The 11,063-nt window shown below is 38.5% G+C and overlaps 1 pseudogene across 1 annotated transcript; it reads right to left on the reverse strand.

The window, feature by feature from the left end:
• Positions 1-3,238: 3,238 nt before the first annotated feature.
• Positions 3,239-4,013, reverse strand: LOC111545296 (annotated as a pseudogene). Its single transcript, XR_003309610.1, has one exon. The product of XR_003309610.1 is annotated as an actin-1-like (transcript).
• Between the last annotated feature and the right edge of the window lie 7,050 nt (positions 4,014-11,063).

Here is an 11,063-nt window from a genome sequence, read left to right on the forward strand (position 1 = left end):
TCATATTCTACCGTTATACAAGCGAATTGTATGGAAGAGAGATTTTAACGCTGATGTGTTTGGAAATGCCAAAAGCATAAATCAAGACAAAGGGAATGAGAGGGAAGTTTCTTTTGGATGGATCTAATAGTTAAACATTCATTTGGAATGGAGTCTATGTTTCATGGATAATGATGCTTTCCTAATTTGTGCTTATGCAGCCACTTAGAGGGTATAAGATTGGAATTCAAATCCATACTTTCTTAACTCACTTCACTCAGCTCCTGAAAAGCAATATCTACAATGGATCCCCTGGCACTTTCTGTATGAGTACAGATTATTTGTCTTGACCACAATTCTTTCCGAGAAATCACATTCTTTCAGCTGAAATTACCTAAGAACAATTGAACTTGGCATGTTTCTTCCTGAGTGAGAGGAAAAACTTTTCTCAAGTGTTCAGGAGATATGATCCTGGTTTCCAAAAAGCCCAAGGTTTGCTGGGTGTCTCTTTTTTTTTTAATTGACTTACATTGCAGGACTCAAAACATTTTATGAAATCAAGCACAATATAAAACTAATCTAAATATTGGCTCCTTCATGACCTCCTTTAAAAAAATACACAGTGAAGGCTGGGCGTGGTGGCTCATGCCTGTAATCCCAGCACTTTGGGAGGCCAAGGTGGGTGGATAATTAGGTCAGGAGATTGAGACCATCCTAGCTAACACCGTGAAACCCCATCTCTACTACAAAAAAAAAAAAAAAAATTAGTTGGGCGTGGTGGCACGCACCTGTAGTCCCAGCTACTCGGGAGGCGGAGGCAGGAGAATCTCTTGAACCCCAGAGGCAGAGGTTGCAGTGAGCTGAGATCATGCCACTGAACTCCAACTTGGGTGACAGAGCGAGACTCTGTCTCAAAAAAATGTATATATTGAACTGGCTTTAGAAATGTTAATAGAGGAAGTCAAAGTCACAAACCCAAATGACTTTTCTATCAGCTAGATCAGGAACATAAAAAACACAATACTACTCATGTATAGGGAATAAATACTATCATTCATAATAAACTAACATTTATTTAATATTTCCAAGGAGCCAGATATAAGTAATACTACATGCCCTTACAGGTTAGGAAACTAAAATATGTTAAGTGACTGGCTTGAAATTATGCAACTCCTATGTGGCCCAGCTGGGATTGCACCTGGCTGTCTGGCATCAGACTGTGTTCTAAACCATGCTCCTATTCTGTAACGAAGTCAGAAATGATTTTCCAGATGTCAACAAAGAACACAATCCATTATCAGGTATCAAGTATCATCTTCAGAAGCAATGGAACTCTCAGAAACACACCTGCTCTGCCATTCCATTTTACCTATAAGAAAAGAAAAGAAATAAAGAAAAGCTATAGGAAAAAATGTAATGGGAATTTGGAAGATGAGTAATGATGCTTTCCCAGTTTTCCCAAACCCATGTGAACAGTGTAACAGCAATGCCATATAACACTTTGTACATTGGCAATCTCTGGAAAGCAATACTGCTGCTCTCACCAGCGTAATATGAAGTCTAGAAGCTGGAACCACCACACATACAAGCTAATCAGGCTGTAGTCTAGTTCTTGGGATTAGTGAGAGTTTTTAGAAAGTTGTTAGCTCTTTATTTCACTGGGTTTTCTTCAACAATGTTGCTGTTTCTTTATTCATCCTATAAAGAATAACAACAAAGAAGTGGTCATCTGAGGCAATATTATTTCTTTGTAAACCTAAAGGGGAAAACATTGAAATAATACACACACTATTTTTTGGGGGGCGGGGGGATGGGGGAGACGGAGTCTCACTCTGTCACCCAGACCGGAGTGCAGTGGCATAATCTCAGCTCACTGCAACCTCCACCTCCTGGGTTCAAGCAATTCTCCTGCCTCAGCCTCCCAAGTAGCTGGGACTACAGGCACATGCCGCCACCCCTGGCTAATTTTCTGTATTTTAGTAGAGACAGTGTTTCACCACGTTGCCCAGGCTGGTCTCGAACTCCTGAGCTCAGGCAATCCACCAGCCTTGGCCTCCCAGAATGCAGGGATTACAGGTGTGATCCACTGAGCCCAGCCAACACATACTATTTTTTAAAAAACACTATGTCTATTAGATGTTTGTGACGCTACCTACATCAACATGAAATTAGATATAATTATAAACACATAATAACAAAGTATAAATGTGGGTAATGGATACTAAGAATAAAATTTGAAAGTGGAGTTTTCGCTGAATTTTCACATTTAATGTATACTAGGCGATAACACAAGTGTAGTTACTCTATTTCTCTTCTCTTTGGTCTTTCATTTTTTTTTTATTATATTTTATGTTCTAGGGTACCTGTGCACAACGTGCAGGTTTGTTACATATGTATACAAGTGCCATGTTGGTGTGCTGCACCCATTAACTCACCATTTACATTAGGTATATCTCCTAATGCTATCCCTTCCCCTCCCCCCACCCCACGACAGGCCCCGGTGTGTGATGTTCCCCTTCCTGTGTCTAAGTGCTCTCATTGTTCAATTCCCACCTACGATTGAGAACATGCAGTGTTTGGTTTTCTGTTCTTGCGATGGTTTGCTGAGAATGATGGTTTCCAGCTGCATCCACTTTGGTCTTTTAAAGAACAAAGGCTTAACATTAAGCTAGCTGTTTTTATTAATATTAAAATCACGCATCAAGTGTTGATCTTAAGCAAAGGCTAGACACCAACAATATCATCTTTCAAAGGTTCTGTCTGTGGCAAGTGCCACATGGATTAAAAAAAAAATTATACAATTCTCAGTTTGATGAACCTCTGGAGATGACTGATGAAAGAAACTGTTCTAACAGCTTGCATCTCTAGATGATTTGGGAAATGTCACAGACAATAACAGGGAACTTTGGAATGGTGTAACAAATGGATGATCTCTGTCAGATTAGAGCACATATTTTTATCAATTTCAAAGGATTTGCTGCGAGTACTCCCAGCATGCTAATCATTCTAAATAATAGATCCAGTCGGTTCACATCTTATGAGACAAAATTAAAGCTTCTTGAAAAGTTGAAAGTATTTCTGTTTGAAAAATCTTTAGTTTCTAATTTATAAGGAAGACTTGAAGAGGCCTATCTCAGATATGTATCATTCCGTAATTTAAAATACCAAATGTTAACATCTGAATAGCTGATGTGAGCATCAGAACTTTCTGGGTCAGAGCTCTGAAATCAGATTTGGTTAAAATTTTGGCTTTGCCACATTAGTGGCACCAGGACCGCTTACTGCCGATGGTGATGACCTGGCCATTGGGCAGCTCCAGCTCTTCTCCAGGGAGGAGGAGGATGCGGCAGTGGCCCTCTCCTTGAAGTCCAGAAGTGACGTAGCACAGCTTCTCTCTGATGTGGCACATGATCTCCTGCTGGGCCGAGGTGGTGAAGTTGTAGCCACACTTGGTGAGGATCTTCATGAGGTAGTCGGTCAGGTCCCAGTCAGCCAGATCCAGACGCAGGATGGTGTGTGGGAGGGCGCAGACCATGTAGATGGGCACCATGTGGGTGATCCTGTCTCCAGAGTCCATGACAATACCAGTAATGTCCCCAGAGGTGTAGAGGGACACCATGACCTGGATGGCCAAGTACATGGCTGGGGTGTTGAAGATCTCAAACATGATCTGAGTCATCTTCTCTCTGTTGGTTTGGGGTTCGGGGGGGTCTCAGTCAGCAGCACTGGGTGCTCCTCCAGGGCCACGTGCAGCTCATTGCAGAAGGTGTGGTCCCAGATCTTCTCCATGTCATCCCAGTTGGTGACGATGCCATGCTCAATGGGGTACTTCAGGGTCAGGATGCCACGCTTGCTCTGGGCCTTGTCGCCCACATAGGAGTCCTTCTGGCCCATGCCCACCATCATGCCCTGGTGCTGGGAGTGCCTGACAATGGAGGGAAATATGACTTGGGGGGCATCGTCCCCAGCAAAGCCAGCTTTGCCATGCTGGAGCCATTGTCAATGGCAAGCGCAGTGATCTCTTCTTCCATTGTGACCAGGAGAGGAAAGGGGCAGTGGAGCAGCAGGAGAACACAGTGAATAGGCTGGCGGCAGCAACTGAGCTTGGACATCCTTTCAAAAGAGGAAACAACAGGCCTAGATAGTTTCCCTGGAAAGTTCTACCAAATATCTTAGAAATAAATTACACCAATACCCTATAATCTCTTCCAGAAAATAGAAGCAGAGGGAATACTTCCGAACTCATTCTACGAAGCCAGCATTACCCTAATACCAAAAAAAAACAGAGACATTACAAGAAAAAAAATTATGAACCAATATCGCTCATGAACAGAGACTCAAAACTCCTCAAAAAAATTAGCAAAATAAATCCAACGATGTATAAAAGCAATTATAAATCATGTCCACATGGTATTTTATTCTGAGTATGTAAGGCTGGTTTGATACTCAAAAATCAATTAATTCATCATATCAGCAGGCTAAGAAGAAAAATTATAATATTGACAGATGCAGAAAAAGTATTTGGCAAAATCCAAATCCAAGTTATGATAAAACCTCTCAGGAAAGTAGGAGTAGAGAATTTCTTCAATTTGATAAAGAACATGTACCAAGACATCTCCACCTAACAATATACTTAATGGTGAGAAACTAGATGATTTTCCCCTAAAATTGGGGACAAGGCTAGGGTATCCTCTCTCACTATATTCTGCATTGCTCTGGAAGTTCTATCTAATAGAATAAGACAAGAAAAGGATACAAAAGGTGTACAGGTTGAGAAGGAAGAAATAAAACTCTGTGCTCAGATGATACCATTTCCTATGAAGAAAATCTGCAAGAATTGACAACAAAATTCCTGGAACTAATAAGCAATTAGAGCAAAGTTACAGGATACAACATTAACATACAGAAGTCATTTTTTTTTATACAACTGCAATGATCAATTGAAATTTAAAATGAAAAACACGAATACCATTTGCATTAACACACACAAAAAACTTTGGTACAAATCTAGAAAAATATGTATAAGGTCTATATGAGGAAAACAAAAAAATAAGCATTGTATTAATGAGAGCAAATCAGATAATGTAAATGGGAAAGTGACCTTTGAAGAACCTTACCAAACTTAGAGGGGGTCATATATTTGCTTATTTTCCTCACAATAAACTCTTTAGAGTCCTATTCATAGGGAAGAAGTCAGTATTTTTAAGGGCATTCCTATGCCCTAACAATGACATTATGAATGTGACTTTAACAATGGGTCTGTGAACACTGATAAGACAGCCTCTTATTTCTTATAGAAAATCCTAGACTTTCTTAGTGTGGAAGGTTCCTCCTAGGTAATAACACTGTTCTTTCTGGAAAACACTCACATCCACACATTTGTTTATTCATACAGCCACAATCTCTAAGCCATATAATTTGTTACAACTTGTTTGGTCCCTCTGAACTTGGCTTTCTGTATTAAATGGCAATATTAATCTTATCTATCATTGATTTATATTGAAAAATAAGATTATCAACAAAAAGCTCTAAATTTAGTACCTAGCACATAGCAAGCATTCAGTAACCATTAGTTGTTCTCTTTGTTTTTCTACCTAATCTTCAAAGTAGACTGGGGTAGACAGCACTAAAATTCTCATTCTATTTGTCTCAATCTGATGCTGCATGGAAATCTCTGGCAGGGCTGCCTTGCTGCAGCTTGACTACCATATATCTCTGATGCTTGAAAAGCCATCAGCCAAGGTAAAGTCTAGTAAAACAAAATATTTAATTTGAAAGTAGCCTGATATTATCATAGACAAAGTACATGGATCTTGTCAAAATTACATCTAATTGTTTCTTGCCAGGGCAATTAGACCAGAAAAAGAAATAAAAGATATCCATATTGGAAAGGAAGAAGTAAAACTATCTCTATTTGTATGTGACATTTTGAATACAGATAATTCTAAGAACTTCACTAAAAAGAATTACTAGAACCAATAAACGAGTTTAGCAAGACTGTAGGATAAAACAACAACAGAGAAAAATGTGTTGTATTTATGAATAATGGCATGAAAAGATACAAAAAATAAAACTAGGAAACTAATTTTGTTTACAATATAGAAAGAATAAAATACATTAACAAAAGAAATCTAAGACTTATACACTGAAAACTACAAAATGTCATTGAAATATTTAAAGTAGACCTAAATAAATGTAAAGACCTTCTATATTCATAGATTAAAAGTCTTAATATTGTTAAGATGGCAATATGCTCCAAATTGACCCACAGATTTAATGCAATACTTGTCAAAATTTCAGCTTGCTTTTGTGCATAAATTGACAAGCTGGTCCTACAATTTCTGTAAAAATGCAAGGAAGCTGTGATGGTTGATACTGAGCGTCAACTTGATTGGATGGAAGGAGGCAAAATATTGTTCCTGGGTGTGTCTGTGAGGGTGTTGCCAAAGGAGATTAACATTTGAGTCAGTGGACAGGGAGGGACAGACCCACCCTCAATCTGAGTTGGCACCATCTGATCAGCTGCCAACACAGATAGGATAAAAGCAGGCAGAAGAATGTGGAAGGACTGGACTTGCTGAGTCTTCTGGACTTCATCTTTCTGCCGTGCTGGGTGCTTCCTGCCCTCAAACATCAGACTCCAAGTGTTTCAGCTTTTGGACTCTTGGACCTACACCAGTGGTTTTCCAGGGGCTCCTGGGCCTTTGGCCACAGACTGAAGGCTGCACTGTTGGTTTCCCTACTTTTGAGGTTTTGGGACTCGGACGGGCTTCCTTGCTCTTCAGCTTGCAGACAGCCTATTGTGGGACTTCACTTTGTGATTGTGTGAGTCAGTACTCTGTAATAAACTCCCCTTTGTATGTACATCTATACTGTTAGTTCTGTTCCTCTAGAGAACCTCAACTAATACAGAACCTTAATAGCCAGAAAATATTGAATAAGAAAAACAAAGCGTGAGGAATCACATCTTTTGATCTCAAATCTTACTACAAAGATACAGTAATTAAGACCTTAACGGTACTGGCATGAAGATAGACATACAGATCTATGGATTAAAATAGAAATGCCAGAAATAAATCCTCACATTTATGGTCAATTAATTTTTGACAAGGCTGCCAAGACAATTCAGGGGGAACAAGAATAGTTTTTTTAAACAAATGATACTGGAATAACTAGATAACCTCATGAAAAAGAACAAAGTTGGACTCCTATGTCACACCATATACAAAAATTAACTAAAAAAATGTGTAGACCCAAATGTAAGAACTGTAACTACAAAAACCTTTAGAAGAAAACAGGAATACATCATCATGACTGCAGATCAGCCAATGGTATCTTAGGTCTGACACTGAAAGCACAAGTACAAGCAACAATCAAGCAACAGAAAAAGAAGGTAAACTAAACATCATCAAAAGGTTTTAAGCTTTTTAGCTTCAAATCCCATTACCATCAAGAAAGTGAAGACAACCTACAGAATGTGAGAAAATATTCGCAAAACATATACCAGAAATGGGAATTATATATACAATACATCCAAAGATTAAAAAACCAAACCCACACACTTACAATTCAACCATAAAAAAGTGGCACAATTTAAAAATGGACAAAAGACTTGAATAGTCATTTCTCCAAAGAAGACATACAAATGATGAACAGCATATGAAAAGATGCTTGATATCATTGGTTAATAGGGAAAGAAAAATTAAAGCCATGAGCTATCACTTCACACCCATCAGGGTAGCTACAATCAAAAAGATAGACAATAATTAATGTTAATAAGGATGTAGAGAAATTGGAACTCTCACACTTTGATGGTGGGGGTGTCAAATGGTGCAGACACTTTAGAAAACAGTTAGGCAATTACTCAACATATTAACAGAGTCATCATATGATCCAGCAATTCCATTCTGTAGTGTCTACTCTTGAGGTAAATGATATATTTGCCTCAAATATATTAATATATCAAATATGTATGTCAAATATATGTATTTGCTTCAAATATTTGAGGATATATCTGAAATCAAAGGAATGACTATTAGTTTAGCCGTTTAAATGTCATGGGTCATTTTTATACACATATATAAATGATACCTGGCAAAGTCCTACATTCTACTGGACAAATTCTCATTATACCTTTAACATTAGCACAAGCTTTAATTATATTTGTTGTTGTTTTGCCTATTTGGTACATCATAATATTTGAGGTCATCTTATATAATTAAGGTAGAATTATATCCATGTTGTAAGATTTGGCACTGCATTTTAGCATTTTTTTTCCAGACAGGATCTCACTCTGTTGCCTAAGGCTGGAGTGTAGTGGTAAATCACAGCTCATTGCAGCCTCAACCTCCTGGTCTCAAGCAATCCTCCCACCTCAACCTCCCAAGTAGCTGGAACTATAGGTACAGGCCACCACACCTGGCTAATTTTCACAATTTTTTTGTAGAGATGGGTCTCACTACATTGTCCAGGCAGGTCTTGAACTCCTGGCTCAAGTAATCCTCCTGCCTTGGCTAACAAAGTGCTGGGATTACAGGTGTAAGCCACCATGCTCAGTTTATTTTAACATTTTAAATAATCATAGGCGTATGGTTGTTATCTTTCCTCTAACCAGCATAATGGTCTCCTTCATTGAGGTTGAATCCTTGGATAGGAAAGCAGCTTTAGGGCACACATTGAAGGAGGTCCCTGTACTCTGACACAAACTGTCCTGCTGTCCCTCCCCTCCAGTCCAGTTGGAGCTCTGTTACTAAACATTATTTGCTGTTCACCTCAATAGGCAGAATACTCTCCATTCTGAGCAGTTCCCTCTGCAGATGATCTTTTTTTTTCTATTCTCTCTCTCTCTCTTTCTTCTTTTATGGTCTATTTTCTTCCACTATTCAAGATCTTACCATACCTGACTTTAAAAAGAAAAGAAAAATCTGAAGAAGTTTCCTTATTCCCCCCATTAAAATGCATTAGTATTTTCTCTGTGCTCCCACTGAATAAAAACGGTAGATCTAACATTGTGAGGGTTTACTATGTGACAAACCAGCATTCTAAACCCTACAGAGATCACTTCATTTAATCCTCCCAATACCTCACAAAATGAATATTTTTATTAATCCCAATTTCACAAAGGAAAACAAGATGCAGAAATGTTAGAAAAACACATGTCATAAGAGGTAGAGCTGGGATTTAAACCCAGGCAGACTGACCTCAGAACCAGCCTTGGAGTCCTAACTTGATCCCGCTCACCAGAATCTTACTTGTGTTAAGGTTCCTAGTTTCTGGGCTTCCTCTTCTCATTTGATTGTGAATCCTTGAGCAGGAAGCAGCATCTTATACTTCCTTATAATTAGCCAGGCCCTGGGCACAATGCCTGGGGCATCATGGTACTTAATTCATATTTGTGGAATTAAATTATAATAGTGTTCCTATGGGAAACTAAAACCAACTTTAGGATAATGCTTCATGATATTTGTCCAGGAATATCTTGTGGCCAAAAGGCTAGACTAAAATGAATTAGATATTCATCCACTCCTTATCATCTGGTATGAGCTTCCATATTATCCACACTTGATCTTCATAATTCACTTGGAAAGAGGCTATAACTCCTGTCAAATCATTAGAAGAAAGGATAAAATAATCACTGTAATAGTTAGAATCATGATTATCATAAACAACAGATAGTACTGTGTTTTATACATACACAATTGCATGCATATAACAAACCCATGACGTATGTACTGTTATTTCCGTGTTAAAGAGGAAGAAACTGAGACTCACAGAGGTTAGCTAACCAGTCCAGTCACAGTGTTGGTTAGAGGATCCAACACCAGCTGTCTGACAGCAGAACTCAGGCACATTAATGGCTTCCCACGCTGTCTGCCATTGGAACAGGACCTAGTGCCCCGTATTAGGACAGAGGTGAGCAGCTCCCAAACGAGACCCTCTCTCTTTTTCCTGCAACATCCTCAAGGTCTGCGAAGAGGTCCCCGAGAGCCCCTCAGTCCCAGCTATCAACTTTTTCTCTAAACAAACACTATTTATTTGTAAACACAAACTAACATTTTGATTTCTTTTAGTTTATTTTATTTTTCTTTTCTATTGCAAGCCTGGACATTTCCAAAACATTGCTGGTAGCGTACTGATAAGATCAATTCCATTTCAAAGAACTCACTCACAGTTGCTTCTTCTTGGTATTGCTCACCCAGCATGCAGTCTCTGCTCATCTCAAGTGGGTTAATGGACTTGGAAGTCTGCATTTTTGGCTGAAGTGCATGCTTTAAATTGAAGAAGCAGTGTGTTGTGTTGTGCTGTGTTGAGCTGTGTTGTGATATGCCGAGATGTGCTGTGCTGGGCTGTCTTAGCTCATCTTCTCTGATGTTACTGACATAGTAAAATGCAGATTTAATTGTGGTGTAAACCGTATTCTGGGTTATTTCAAAGCAGTCACTGAAAATTCCCTTTCTAACAGTGTCAGAATTGGAAGCTGTTGATGTCAGTAAATGTAAATGTCTTAGTGCGTTTCTGGGCATATAAAATACCTCATATCTTTTTTCTTTCTTCTTTTTAAAATCACATTTCTTCTTTGTCGACACACTCAAATAGCTTGGACTCGTCCTAAATTAATAAGAAAATTGGAATGTGCCAATACTTTCCAAAACACCTGATTAATAAAGAGCCAGGCAACCTGTCAGTGATTCTCACTTTCTGGGATCTTCCCATCAGACTCGAAATAACAGTTTTCATTAATATAAAAAGACAGGATTTTTGCAAAGGAAAATATCTCCAAGATGTTTGTAAAAAATAATTTCAAGAACAAGCACTTAGAGGGGAGATATTCAAATGAATTAAATTTGTAACTTAAAGCCTCTGACCTTTCCACTGATTTGTTTAGTAATTACCCTGGTATTTTTGCTTCTTAATTTAATGGAAAAAAAATGCTAAGTCTTTTCCAGTCAATATTAACTAATGTTTATGTAAATTTGAAAATCCTGCTTAAGCAATTAATAACAAAGGGTAACGTATCCTTTGTTGCCAGCTTCTGTTTCTTTTAGGATTTTGCACATGGGCATTGTGTACATTTTTGGCCCAGT

Source organism: Piliocolobus tephrosceles, chromosome 1 (assembly GCF_002776525.5).
Source record: "Piliocolobus tephrosceles isolate RC106 chromosome 1, ASM277652v3, whole genome shotgun sequence".
NCBI classification, from domain to species: domain Eukaryota; kingdom Metazoa; phylum Chordata; class Mammalia; order Primates; family Cercopithecidae; genus Piliocolobus; species Piliocolobus tephrosceles.